Raw genomic sequence first — 14956 nt, 5'->3', positions numbered from 1 at the left:
GAGTAAACTATAGGGCTACGTCTACACTGGCATGATTTTCCGAAAATGCTTTTAACGGAAAAGTTTTGGCAGGATGCTTTTCCGCAAAAGCACTTTTTACGGAAAAGCATCCATGGCCAATCTAGACGCGGTTTTCCGCAAAAAAGCCCCGATCGCCATTTTCGCGATCAGGGCTTTTTTGCGGAAAACACTACTGTGCTGTCTACACTGGCCCTTTTGTACAAAAGTCTTTCGGAAAAAGACTTTTGCCCGAACGGGAGCAGCACAGTATTTCCACAAGAACGCTGACGATCTTACATGAGATCGTCAGTGTTCTTGCGGAAATTCAAGCGGCCAGTGTAGACAGCTGGCAAGTTTTTCTGCAAAATCAGATGATTTTGTGGAAAAACTTGCCAGTCTAGACACAGTCTAGTTGTATGGCTGATCCATAAAACACTCTCTGCCATGGTAAATTCAGCAGTTGTGCATCTAGTTCCCCAACCATTACTGGGAGCAGCCAATAAGCAAGTGCTGATGATAGTGCACAACATAATTACCGAACCCTGAGGTGCAGGAGGTTCTGTGGGAAGTGCTGGGTCAGGCCCAGACACTCCACCATCTAAAGCAACTACAACGATATCAGCGTTATATAGTATTTGGGCAGGAGGATCCCCACCAGAGTTTACTTAGGCTCAGAGAATGGCAGCAGAGCTATGGAAGACCCCTCTTTTGCATAGTTCTCTGCAACTGCTCTCACAGCTAAGTCCTCAGTCTGGGTCATCCCTCTCCTTGAAAGTCCTCTTAACAGCACAGCATCCTTAGGGAAAGGCAACCAATAACATACAGAACCCTTGAGAAGACTCCTTTTCACTAATGATGCACTTTTGTCACAAGGTAGAAATCCCTTTATCCAGCCAATTCTGGCTTGTGTATAATTCTGTTGACCCCTAAAGTGTCCCTAACAATGTTTCCTCCAAGCTTTGTCATCCATGTGTGGATTTTTTCTACTAGTGTGTGGAATAATTTTGTATGTGCACCGAGCGAGGCCTGTGCAAATGAGCAACCCCAGTAGAAACAAAAAACCTACTGCAAATCAGCTGGATGGGATTTGAATCTCTCCTAAGGAGCCGCACTAGGGCACAACTTATAGGGAATACTGGTCCCTAGTGGAGTTTGAGGTAGAAAGATTATGTAACTGTAGTTGTCTTTTCTCTAAGGGTGTGTCTAGACTACATGCCTCCTTCGACGGAGGCATGTAGATTAGCCAGATCGGAAGAGGGAAATGAAGCCGCGATTAAAATAATCGCGGCTTCATTTAAATTTAAATGGCTGCCCCGATCTGCCGATCAGCTGTTTGTCGGCAGATCGGGGGAGTCTGGACGCGATGCCCCGACAAAGAAGCCTTTCTTCATCGACACAGGTAAACCTGGTTTCACGAGGCTTACCTGTGTCGATGAAGAAAGGCTTCTTTGTCGGGGCATCGCGTCCAGACTCCCCCGATCTGCCGACAAACAGCTGATCGGCAGATCGGGGCAGCCATTTAAATTTAAATGAAGCCGCGATTATTTTAATCGCGGCTTCATTTCCCTCTTCCGATCTGGCTAATCTACATGCCTCCGTCGAAGGAGGCATGTAGTCTAGACACACCCTTAGAGATGATGGGAGGGAACTCCTCCTCCTCTGGAACTTCTGGGTAAACCTCTTATGCAGATGAAGCAGTTCTGTGGTCATTCCTCTCGCTGTTCACAAAGCTCCTTACCCTGAACAGCTCAAAGCTACAGGACTTACATAAGGAATGGCAAACACCACTCAGTGGTTAAGGATCAGGGGATGTGTCACCTATTAACTTATATACCATGGTACTGAAAGTGTTTGATGAAGTAGGGCAATTTAGTAGGGGAGAAGGCAAGTTTAAACAAACAAAATGTAAGTAAACTGAATTACTCAGAAAACAGTGTGAACAAGATCTCGTAGCCTCTTAGAAACAGAAAATGGTCCCATTTCTGTGACAAAAACCAAGCAGATACAAAGTTCCTTCAAATCTGCAGAAATGCAGAGGTCACTGCCAGGGAAAGGACGCTCATAAATAGGCAGATCTTGTTGCAACTCAGAGTAAGCAGTTTTGGTTCCTGCCGCGGAAGCCATGTGGAGCAGCCCTCCTGCAGTGATCTAGGGAGACCAGAAATAGGGTAGATGCAATTTACAGCCTCTCTCTTACTGCTGCCCACGGGCTTTCTAGCAGGCAGTTCTGAAAAGTGCTGGCCAGAAATTGGCCCATGACTTGTAAAAATGCAGTTAATTGCTTGGGACAGGCAAGTCAGTGTGAAAATAAAAATCAACCTGTACATTGCCCCAAGCTCTAAATGCCAGTTTTGAGTTTCATAGAAGCTAGGGAAAACTTGTCTTTTTACAGCTTTTCAATTCCATGCACCTCTCTAAGGACTGCTCTCTGCCCTGACTAGAAGCAGGATGTGTTGAATATCAAGAAAAGCCTATCCTTTCAAGAGTTCTAGCTCAGTTTTATTCACTCACAAGGCCTGGAAGGCTGTTGGTTCAAACAAAAATCCAATTTTTGGCTGTTTACACAGACAACTTCTGAACCTTTTGGAGTTCACCCAAGCAGTATTAACTAGTTGAATCACACTGCACTAAGAGACACCATGTTCGATACTGTCCTTCTGATTTTTAAAGGGCAGCTCTATTTTGACCTCCCATGAAAATGTCATGGTGGAATTCCATGTCTGTTGGGTCTCAGTGGCACTACGTCAGATATGCTCAATTTACAAAGTGTTTTTTTCCCTTTAATTGCCAGCTCCAGTCAGAAACTTTCCATGGCCTGAGAGCCACGATGTGTGAAATAAAAAAGAACCTATTGCCACCAGCAACTAATATTCTCAAGGCCAAACTGGGCTTTCAGATATGATGCAACTGGGCCTTGTCTTGAGTGGCTAGAATTTAGTGCACAACTGTATGGTTGATACACAAGGGGAAGAGATTCTAACACACCTCATTTCCTATAGCCATGTGTGATTCTGCAGAGCTAATGGAGTAAAGAGCAATAAAAAAATTTCTTTTTTCATTAAAAGGAGCAGATATGATATTGAATACATGCAGGGAGCAGACATAATGGATATTTAGCTGGTGCAATTTTTAAATAGCCCCATTTCTTTGAGAGTGAGATTATTAAACTGATATTTGGACTCTAACCTTGGTGTAACACAGCATTAAACACTGTATATCAAAGCAGCAGAAGCCCACCATCTTGACATACAACAGTATATTTCTTCTAATGGTATAATTAGTGAAATCACAAATTACGCATGCAATAAAATTAATTGTTTTTAAAAGATACAGAGACTTTACCTCTCAGGCTATGTCTACACTACCAGGTTATTTCAAAATAAGCTTATTCCTCTTCACAAGCAGGAGTTACTATTTCAAAAACACAAGCCTGTTATTTTGAACAACAGGAGTGGCAGTGTGGATGCTCGCCTTGTTATTTCTATGTAGATGTGCCCTAAGTCTCACAGTATGACACTAGCAGATACCTTAGTCCAAGGGTCCCCAACACAGTGCCTGCGGGTGCCATGGTGCCCACAGGGGCATTTATGTGCGCCCGCCTACTGACCAGAGCGGCCCCGGGTGCGCGGCGCATGCGTGGTGCTGCCCCTGGGTGCGCGGCGCATGTATGGCCCCCGCCCCGGACATGCGGAGCCTGTGCAGCTCTGCCCCTGAGCGCCCGGCAGCCCCAAAAAGGTTGGAGACCACTGCAAATGACCTTGCAATAGAAAGCCTGTTTTCTCTAAGTATGTAGGGCTGTGTATGTTATTTAATTCTTCCCTTTTTTCCCCTTTCGTTTGCTTTTTGGTGGCACATTTTCACTCCAAGGTCTGTGCCAGGAACAGAAGTCAAAGTGCCAGTTAACCATGGCCAGTGACCTGTCCCAAGTACTGTCAGATAGGCACGTCACAATGTTTCAGACCCAGGGAGGTGGATAAGCATATGGAATCTCTCAATGTAGTGAGTTACTTCTATCGCTAGTAGTGATGCATAATGAAGGGTAACACACTCAGGTCTTCAGCAAGGAGGTACTGCCAATATTTTCAACAAAAGGTTGCCCCCAAAATTTCTCACTTAGCTTATGACAGCAGCACATAGAGTGGGTAGTGGGAACTTATTTATTTCTACCCCTTCATCACTCCCATTGCTTCATGACACAAAACACACCTTCAGTAGCCACCAACTTCTATTAAGCTGCACTGAAAATATTTACTCTTTATTCTTTAAAAAAAAAACAGAGTTTGACAGCAGGGTGTAATGTTGTATTTTGAAAGTGAAGGGTGAGTGGAGTCTAGACATATCCTTCCCTAGGAAAATACCTGCCATTTGATGAAGTCTGATTTATCCCAAATTCAAAATATTTGCTCCTTGGAAGTATTTTTAGGATCCCAAAGCATAAGTCACATCTCTGACACTGATGAGTTAGAAGTATCCAGAAGCACGTGAAAGGATGATCCATTTGAAGGCAGAATTTTTGTAGAATGACGTAGAAATAAATAACTGTTTCTTTTTGCCCATTCTACAGGTCCCAGAATCACTGTACCTCTACTAGTCGCCCACCCAGAAAATGCAAGGACTCTATGCAAAAGGCCAGTCACACGTTGCCTCTCATGGATACACAGGATAGATCTGCTATCGCTCAACAAATTTGCTTTATAGCATCTAAACCATTCCACTGACACACATTGAAATGAGAAGCACTGAAACACTGAGATGTTGCTGTGTGCATAGCGAAAAGAAAAAAGAAAAAAGAGGACAGAAGAGGGGAGGTTTTTAAAATCAGAGGCTGCACCACCTATTAAAAAGTAACTTTTCAACAGCACATCATATATTTGTGCACCAAGCAGAGAGGGGGAGAGAATGTCTACATGGTATATTCCTGTCTGGCTTTTTCTCCCTTTTTTGCTTTCTCTCTCGCCCTCCTGTTTCACACTCTGTGTCTTTCTACTCAAACTCCCCCTGCAGTAGGCTGCAGAATGGGACACTCTTGTTCCAAAGCCAGCCGGCAGCTGTCACACAGCAGAGGCAGCAAGCAGCCTGTGCAAAGAGTGAGCCTACTCTGTCATTTAGGATGACTCACTGGGATCTGGCATTAATTTCTCTTTTTCTGGTAGTGGACGGAGAACAACCAAAAAGCTACACTGGATCTGATCAAGGTAAGAGATTAACAAGTCTTTTATGATATTATACTGCGGAGTTTGAAGAGGTGCCAAGCTGTGTACAGAGGCTGGTAACAAATTCAGTGGGTGTTTTAACACCTGGCAGTACATGCCACCAGAGTGCCTTCCCAGCCTTAACCCTGAGTATGCCATTCTGAACTGCATCTACTGAATAGAAAACGGGTGAAGCTACAGCATGCAGAGTGTGTTTTCCACCTTAATGCAACTTTTATGACAGCAACACCACCTGCCCAGTGAATATGAGAAGCATCTCAACGTTGCTAAATGATCAGGCATGCCTCTGTGAGCGACTTCTGGGAATATAATGTGTCAGGATTCTATCATGGACTCCTTGCCGATTCATTCCCACAGCATTTGTTTCATCACTTTAACGAGTTGAAATTCCATAGTCCAAACAGCTCCCTGGCACATTTCCCCCCAGCAAGTCTTCTGAATACAAATAGATTATATTCATTTTTAGTCATTGAAAAAAACCTCAAGTAAAACCACCAGAACAAGTCTGCTGAGCATCATACTCTCTTTCTGTATTTGTGTGTGTGTTTTTGTGTACAAATTCTATTAATACATTTTTTTTTTGCTGTTAATCAAAAAAGCAGCTTGCAAGAGGGTTTCTACTTATTTGTTTTTGGCAAGGATAAAATCTTCCTCTCTCCCCCAGGAATTTAAAAATCTGGAGAAATTCTCTTCTTCCATTTTCAGAGGAGGCATATAATTTTAAGCAGAGAGATCTAAGCAGCATATAAGATACTGCTTATACTTTTTAATTTTTGCTTTGAAGCTTTCATTTAGCCTGTGTAGCCTCATCCCAAGCAAGCCAAATGCTCCAGTTACCAATTGGGTTACTTCTAAAAGGTGGCACCATTAAATTAATCCTGCATTATGCTTCCTTCATGCCAAACACAGAATAGCTGATTAGCTGATACTACAGTGCAGAATCCCTCATTCTTACTCTTGGATCCTTTATGGGTTAACTTTACCAAAGACATTTCTTTTGAACTGTTTCTCTTCTCTTTTATGTGGAATGCCTGCTTGCACTTATGACTAGAGTACCCTTATTTATCACAAATTCAAAGGTGTTGTATAAAATATTGCCTCATGCGCTCTGTTTAGAGTGCTAAGATTTGACTTTTACCTGAGTTTTTTTAAAGCATTTAAAACAAGAAAACTGCCCTGCAATTGTTAATATGAAAAGAAGTCTCTGTACAGAGATGATCACAGCTCATACCTTGGTCATGTCTAAGATGCCGACAAAACATATCTATGGATTCTTGATGTAGCATCTATATTTTTGGAATTAACTCTCGCTTTCTCCACTGGGGAAAAGATGTTAATAGACCATTCTGTACCTACTGTCTGCCACACAAATCTTTACACTAGTACAGAGCAATCTGTAAATTAATTGTGTTTTAAATGCCCTTTGGTGTCGATCTTCAAGAACAGGCAAAAAAAATACGTTTGGTATGTCAACAGGGATTAAACCATGTCTTCTATTAGAATCAGAATTTCTTGTAAAATATTCATTGTGTATTAGAACTATATTTTAAGATAATTCTTTACCATAGATTTTCACAACCACTTCCCCAAGCTGACAAGATACAGTTTGCTTGATAGATCACCATAAATACTTCTTTAATAGTTATTTATTACACACAAACTCAGTCACTTGCTATAGTGGCATATACCATGGTCTCTAGGGACTAAATAAGCTATATTTGACCCTGTCTGGCCAATGTCTACCATACAAATTAGCTTTTTAATATTTTTTAACAAGAGATATCAGTATACGATCAGTTTTTAATCAACATGGTGCCTTTCAGCTGGGAATTTTGTCTATTTAAAGGTAGACAATCCAGCGAGATGACACTTTTTTGTAACTTGGCAACAGGAGGGGGAAAAAATCAAGTTACATCAATCTTGCATGCAAACCTTGTATTGTGCTGTGCCATCTCCGGTGAGTTAAACGCTTGATAGAGCCGATGTTCTAGTCTTGTGAACCACTAGGTTTAATATAAATAACCAATCCACCCAGTTATTCTAATTACAAGAATCCGACTGCAGGAAGCCAATGCAGTCTCATTCCATGTGCAAGGAGCTGTCTCTAGAACAGAATGATGGTTTTGACATTTCACTCTTGCAACATGCACTGTTCAAAAAATGTGCCATGGGCATAACCCAAATTCTAAGAACTGCAAGCTAATGGACGTCTGTTTTATTTCTGTGAGACTTCACCTCTGGCATGGTTCCATTTTTAGTGAAAAGTGAGGGTTCCCTTTCAGTGCCAATTAGCTCTATTCAGTGCATTGGTCTTTCAGGTATCTGATTGACTGGTGGCAGTGGGAAGGATAGTAAGCTACAGGAGAATAATGTTAAAATAAATTGTATGGCTCTGTAAAGAAATGTTATTGCCATGGCAGCCTGCGCCTCTAGTATTTCTAGACTGCCCACCACCACTCTGTGTAAGCATTAAGGTTGGCTCAAAGCTGCCATGTTTGGATGTCAGTGGAAACTTGCCGTAATTGAGAGTTTGGTTAGTTCGGGAAATCTGGTTCAGCCCGCTGCAAAAAGAAAAGACCATTTGAAAGTCTGACTCAAGATGCAAAGTTTGGAGCCAGATGTTTGTTGTGGAGCCAGTTCTATTAGGAGCTTGGTGAGCTAGCCAGACTTGCAGTTGATGTTACTTTTAGCTGTGCCACCCGTGGGCCCCTTGGCTGCAAATAGGGAACCAGAGCAATGGGAGCTGCGAGGCTCCGTGGCCACAGCGCTGGTAAGTAAACAAACTGGCATGGCCAGTTAGCATGTTTCTCAAAGTGGTTTTGCGGTCCACTTTGAGAAACACTGATGTAAAGCAAGGGCATGTGAAATGAGGTGCATGCTGGTTGCATACAACATTGACTGTGAGAGTCGAGTGCTCCCTCTGCATCCAATCAAAGTGCTGCTGCTACATTTCAGTCTGTACACCTGCAACTTCTAGGTACACAAATCATAGAATCATAGGGCTAGAAGAAACCTCAGGAGGTCATCAAGTCCAGCCCCCTGCCCAAAGCAGGACCAATCCCAACTAAATCAAGCCAGCCTGGGCTTTGTCAAGCTGAGACATAAAAACCTATAGAAATGGAGATCCCACCATCTCCCTAGGGAACCCATTCCAGTGCTTTATCAACCTCCTAGGGAAATAGTTTTTCCTAATATCCAGCCTAGACCTCCCCCACTGTAACTTGGACTATTGCTCCTTGTTCTGCCATCTGCCACCACTGAGAATAGCCTCGCTCCATCTTCTCTGGAACCTCCCTTCAGGAAGTTGAAGGTTGCTAGCGAATCCTTCCTCACTCTTCTCCTCTGAAGACTAAATAAGCCCAAATCCCTCAGCCTCTCCTCGTAAGTCATATGCTCCAGGCCCCTAATCATTTTGGTTTCCCTCCACTGGACCGTCTCCAATGCATCCATGTCCTTTCTGGGAGTGTGGGGCACAACTGGATGCATTACCCCAGATGTGGCCTCACTAGTGCCGAATAAAGGGGAATAATCACTTCTCTAAATCTGCTGGCAATGAACCTCGTAATGCACCCTAATATGCCACTAGCCTTTTTGGCTACAAGGGCGCACTGTTGAGTCATATCCACCTTCTCATCCACTGTTATCCCCAGGTCCATTTCTGCTCAACTGCTACTTGGTCCCAAGCCTGGGATTCTTCTGTCCCAAGTGCATCAGATTTCTTTGCCAGTTAACAGTTTTCTGGTTAACAAAGTGCCGGATAACAAAGGTTTCACTATATATCACATCCACCAACTTCCCCATGTCCACACAGCCAGTTTCCTCATCATAAAAGCTAATCAGGTTGGTCAGACATGACTTGCCCTTGATGAATCCATGTTGACAAATGCAGATAGCAAAACTATCCTACCTTGGGAGACAATCTTGAGGCCAATAGGCATGAAGGAGAACCACACATGCGGCCCACTTGCTTGTCTAGATTGTTCATTGCTGTTAGGCACTGAGCATTTCTGAAATAGTCACATCCTATTTGGAGGTTGTGTTACCCAAGGTACAGTAACATATGAGAAGACAGCATAAAAAAAGACATTGAATACTGGACAACTGGTAGGTAGCAAAACACTCCAACTGCCCAAGAGCCACTGAAGTAAAGCAGAATGAAATTTTCATAATGAAACTCAAAACCCAGACTAAACCCAGACTTACCTAGTTTGAGATTTAGTTACCAGTATGAAACCCAGGCCTGGTTTTCCAGAAGTTTTGCCATAGTTTGTAACCTGGATGGAGGTACATCTATGATAGAAAATTATTTCTATAATTGTGGGCATGTTGCAAAGTTGCAACATAGGCCCTAATAAAAATCAACTACAGTACTTTGCTACAGTTTTCGCTTGAAGTTTTAGATGCACATGAACCTCAAAACTCCAATTCAGATATCAGGGCCTGCACATTAACAAAACTCTTCAGTTTCTTGCATCTGTGTTTTGATGCTCTGAAAGATCAGACCTAGGTGTCATTGTAAGGAAAATCTCTATTTTACTGCAGCTACTCACTGAGGCCTAAAGCAATGGCCATATCCCATTCCTCCAGTTCAGCATCACCAGTTGTATTCTTCCCTTTGCATTGTACTTAATCAAGTTACAAACAAATCACAGATTCAAGGGACTACTTATGGAAATGAAACAAGCAACATTAGGAGGTGTTATGCATTAAACAGTATCAATATTATTCTCATCTTACTGGACAGAATTCAGTGCACTTGTACCTTGGTGAGGCAATAGTAACCCCAAGACAAGTTGTACATGGACATTACTTTTAGAAGAAAAAGAAAAAGGACGTGTCCCAGCTTGCCTATTTCACCTTCTTGTGCAATTCTTCAAGGGCAGGACTTGGTTCCAGAAAGTCCTTAAATAATATCTAGTCCCCACCAAAGATAAAAATCTAACCTCAGTCTGGGATGTTTCATGGGAATGAAAGTCATGTATCATCATCATTATGCCAAACATCCGTACAATACTTATGATTAAATATTAAACACAGCTTGCTTTAATTGGCGCAATCTCCCTTTTCAGATGGATCCACATCTTTAGATTCAAATGCTTTTGAAATCAGGGATGAGTGATCCTGGTCAGATTAAGTAAGAGTTGACTTGCACCTTTGCCCCAAACTGAAAACCCATGTTTAATGAAAGCTAACAGGTTTTATCAAAAGTTAGTTTAAGCTTAGATGTTTAGCACTTTCAAAAATCATGCTCCAGAGAGGCACACAAGCCCTCAAGAAAATCTGCTCTCTTGAGTTTTTCAGTCCACTTCTTTAAAGTCAAGCACATTTCAGTAAGCTTTAAGCAAGCATTCAACATTTCAGGATTTATCCTAACCTCTGGACATTTAATTCATCCTTCACTACTTCATCCCATTTCTTCTCATAGCATTTCAGTTCCACATTATGCAACAGTATATAAAATGATGTTTCATTTCATGTGGATATATACAGAGAGATTCATTCCTTAATTCTTTGTTACTATGAGGACCTCTGATGTATAGAAAGATGGCCTGATCCTCTACGATGTATACCATGTATGCCTGTATACCTGATCCTCTTCCACGCATGACTGTCAGAGATGCTAAACTAATTGCTGTATTTTAAATAAGAATACCACAGTACATCTCTCCTTATTTTTTCAATTCTAATATAAGCTCAACAATGCTGCTACTTGACAGACTCCTTTAAGCAAACTATATACACACAAAAAGATGATTAAAGTTGCAAAGACAAGAACTCAAAAGTTAAGAAATGCCAGAATTAAGGTTGCTTGTGCAATGAGTGATCCATAAAGTATTTAAACCTCTTCTTAAAATAATGAAAGCAACAAGCCTGTGTGCTTCTCAGTTGTACCTTCTTGTTTTGCCATTTGAAAAATGTCAATTATATTCCATGGGAAATTTTAAAAAATAGTTGAAATTTTCCAACATGACATCATATAACACCCTCCCACACAGTCCAAAACATTCAGTTTTTAAAGAACAAACATCAAATCCCCCTCCCCTGCTAAAAATCAAAATAGTAGGGCTTGTTTAACTGAAAACTAAAATTTTTTCACTGCAAACTTTTCAGTTCTTCATTGGAAAAAATGAAAGAACTTTCAAAAATTGAACACGATCATCTTCTGCAAAAAGTGTTTATGATAAATAGTGACCTTTGGATTGAAATTACTCAGCCAGAAATGAAATAAACATCAAAAACTGACCAGCTCTAATTAACTGTTTGGCATTTCAATACACTCTGCTTTCAGCTAGAGCTCTCCAAATCTGGAGTAATTCCATTTGTGTCATTTCAAGAGTGTAAATCCACTTTAAAGAACATGTGGAAAAGCTATCCAAGCCAACAAGCTTGCTCATTTGAATCCCTTTTAGCATTGAGACCCCACCAATCCCATTTTAGCTGTATTAGATCTCCCAGTCCTGACAGTGAGTATGACTCTCAACTTACACAAGTTAGCTCTTGGCCATGTTTCTTTTCATCCAGATTCCTATCTTGGGCAGACACATTACCCAAGTAATGAGTAAAAAGTAATGAGAAATGAGACTGCAGAATTTGAGTTAAAGGGTAAAAAAATCCATTGCCACACAGATGATTTTACACCCCTGTATAATCTTCTTTAACGGCATCACTTAGCTGAGCGATAAGGGGCAACAAGAACTCTTACACGCAGGATGCCGGGAAGGAACAGTAATTGCTGACAGTGCACTCCGAGACAAAGTAGCAAACTAACCAAATTCTGTCCATCCTTGCCACATCCTGCCCCCATTCTCTCCGGTCAGCCAGGCACCAAAACAAAGTACACCCATGAGGCACCACGTTCCCCTCCCAAAAGGGGAAGCCTACTGTGGTGCATCATGGAAGATGTAGTCCAGGCAAGGAGCCTCTGTTTCAGAGAAGTGTGGAAGCATGAGGAACCTGAACTATGATGCCCATGAAATACAATGGCAACATCTCTTTTTTTCCCCTCAAGCAGCTCTGATTAAAAGCATGGATACTTTCATCCTTGCCAATAGCAAACATGTTGTTAACGGTTCTAAATCCTGCTGGAAAGGGATAACAAGTGGAGTTCCTCAAGGGTCTGTTTTGGGACCCGTACTGTTCAATATCTTCATCAATGATGTAGATATTGGGATAGAGAGTACTCTTATTAAGTTTGCAGATGATACCAAACTGGGTGGGGTTGCGACTTCTTTGGAGGATAGGGACATAATTCAAAATGACCTTAGCAAGTTAGAGAAATGGTCAGAGGTAAACAGGATGAGGTTTAATAAAGAGAAATGCAAAGTGCTCCACTTAGGAAGGAACAATCAGTTCCATACATACAAGATGGGAAGCGACTGTCTAGGAAGGAGCATGGCGGAAAGGGATCTAGGGGTCATAGTGGACCACAAGTTGAATATGAGTCAACAGTGTGATGCTGTTGCAAAAAAAGCAAATATGATTCTAGGTTGTATCAACAGGTGTGTTGTAAGCAAAACTCGTGAAGTCATTCTGCCGCTCTATTCTGCACTAGTTAGGCCTCAGCTGGAGTACTGTGTCCAGTTCTGGGCGCCACATTTCAAGAAAGATGTGGAGAAATTGGAAAGGGTACAGAGAAGAGCGACAAGAATGATTAAAGGTCTAGAGAACATGACCTATGAAGCCAGGCTTCATGAACTGGGCTTGTTTAGTTTGGAAAAAAGAAGATTAAGGGGGGACATGATAGCGGTTTTCAAATATCTAAAAGGGTGTCACAAGGAGGAAGGCGAAAATTTGTTCCTCTTGGTTTCTGAGGACAGGACAAGGAGTAATGGGCTTAAAGTGCAGCAGGGGAGGTTTAGATTGGACATTAGGAAAAAATTCCTAACTGTCAGGGTGGTCAAATATTGGAATAAATTGCCAAGGGAGGTGGTGGAATCTCCCTCTCTGGAGATATTTAAGAACAGGTTAGATAGACATCTGTCAGGGATGGTGTAGACGGAGCTTGATCCTGCCTTGAGGGCGGGGGGCTGGACTCGATGACCTCTCGAGGTCCCTTCCAGTCCTATTATTCTATGATTCTATGATTCTATGATTTCCAGCTGCTGGAGGAGGGCTCTGAGTTACTACCAAGTCTCTGCTGGTGGGTCTTGCCCAAATACACAAGGTCTGACTGCCATATTTGGGCTTGAGAAGGAATTTTTCCTTAGGGTCAAACTGGCACAGGTCCTGTGTGTCGGGGTGAGGAGGTTTGTCTTCCCCTGCCACATGGGTCACAGGTCACTTGCAGGTTTAAACTAGTGTCAATGATGGATTCACTGTAAATTGAAGTCATTAAACCATGATTTGAGGCGCTGGTCTCAGGAGTGGGCGTGTTTCTATGGCTTGCAATAGTGATCATGGACACACAGAGTACACCCCATGTTGTTTCCAATGTTCACACAGTATACCTTGTTATTTTTCCTGAACTGGGTACAGAGATGAAGGTTTTTAATTTTTTTTTTTAGAGAGTTCCGAAATCCTTTCATTATCTCTGTGTTGGATACGTGTATCATTTAACACAAATTGCTTCGTTTAGTCCCTTGTTTCTAAGCTAATTATTTTATATTTGCTGACAACTGGAAGGCATTTGTAATCTACTGTCCCAAATAACTAAATGAACCAAATCAGCTTACGCTGTTCCCTATTATTTCCTTCTGCCTCCAAGGTTAGTAGCCCTGCAAACTTGAAAATCCTGTTTCCAGCACTGCCATTCAAATGGGATTTGACCCTTTGACCTGACGGTCGAGACAAGAGTGCTGCCAGCTATGCCATAATGACATCATGTGAAAATGTCTGGGTATCCAAGGATACGTGTATTAAAGAGACAGTGAAAGTACCTGGTGGCAAAGCTGGCATGCTATCTTTGGCCTCAGTCCACGTGAGACTGTCAGACTCAGGCAGCATTTTACTAAAAACAGGCATTTCAAAACAACATTCACATTTGCTGGTTATGTTACGAGATTAGACCCCCCTCTCCCTTTGACCATAAATTCCATATTTGATCAACAAATGCCCCTTATTTTTCTGTCAGCTAAGCAAAAAGTAGTTGAATTTCTAACCTATCTTAGTTCATCCTTTTTTTTGTAGTGCCGGGGGAAATCATTGAGTTCAGTGGAATACAACTGAACCCCCTTTCTTACAGAGTTTGTCAGCGTCTTCAGTTGAGAAATTTGATACATTCAAACAATTCAAGAACCCCCAAAATGCATCCTTTCATCCCTTCTTCACCACCAACTGGATTTGACTCATTTATTTTTCTAGAATTGTAGTTATAATTTCCAAACAGGCAAGGAAAATAAGCAAGCTGACATTCACTCCATTCATTCAGTTAGAAATACTGTGATATAGGCAATTTGCAGAGAAAAACTAAAAGCAGCTTGAAGAAGAAGAAGAAACTTTTTGATCATAGAGTTCAGACCAAAGGACAACCACCTGGCAGAGCATATATCAGATAAAAAAAAATATTTGAAATTGATCTTAGAATTAACAGCTGCTTTTAGCTATATACAAGTAGTACATAGGATTTTCACCCTGGTCTCGCCCCCCTCCTCTACCACATAGGTCTTTAACTACTTTTGGGTAACAAATTCACGTGCATCATCCAAGTTTTAAAGTCGCACCAAGGACCAATTTTATTATCCAGAGAAAGACTCAAGCCAGAAGAGAAACCATCCAGAACCAACTTCTTACTAATAGGGAGGAAA

General features: G+C 41.8%; 1 protein-coding gene across 1 annotated transcript in view; it reads left to right on the top strand.

Annotated features, from left to right (window-relative positions):
- The first annotated feature begins 5084 nt into the window (after positions 1 to 5084).
- Positions 5085 to 14956, top strand: part of RASGEF1A (RasGEF domain family member 1A) — a 285915-nt gene continuing 276043 nt past the window's right edge. Inside the window, exon 1 of the mRNA XM_006129935.4 lies at positions 5085 to 5195. The gene's annotated coding sequence lies outside the window, so the exon portion shown is untranslated. The remainder of the gene's footprint in view (positions 5196 to 14956) is intronic.

Source organism: Pelodiscus sinensis, chromosome 8, assembly GCF_049634645.1.
Source record: "Pelodiscus sinensis isolate JC-2024 chromosome 8, ASM4963464v1, whole genome shotgun sequence".
NCBI classification, from domain to species: domain Eukaryota; kingdom Metazoa; phylum Chordata; order Testudines; family Trionychidae; genus Pelodiscus; species Pelodiscus sinensis.
The sequence above is the reverse complement of the archived record's forward strand: the minus strand, read 5'-3'. Positions and strand labels throughout refer to the sequence as shown.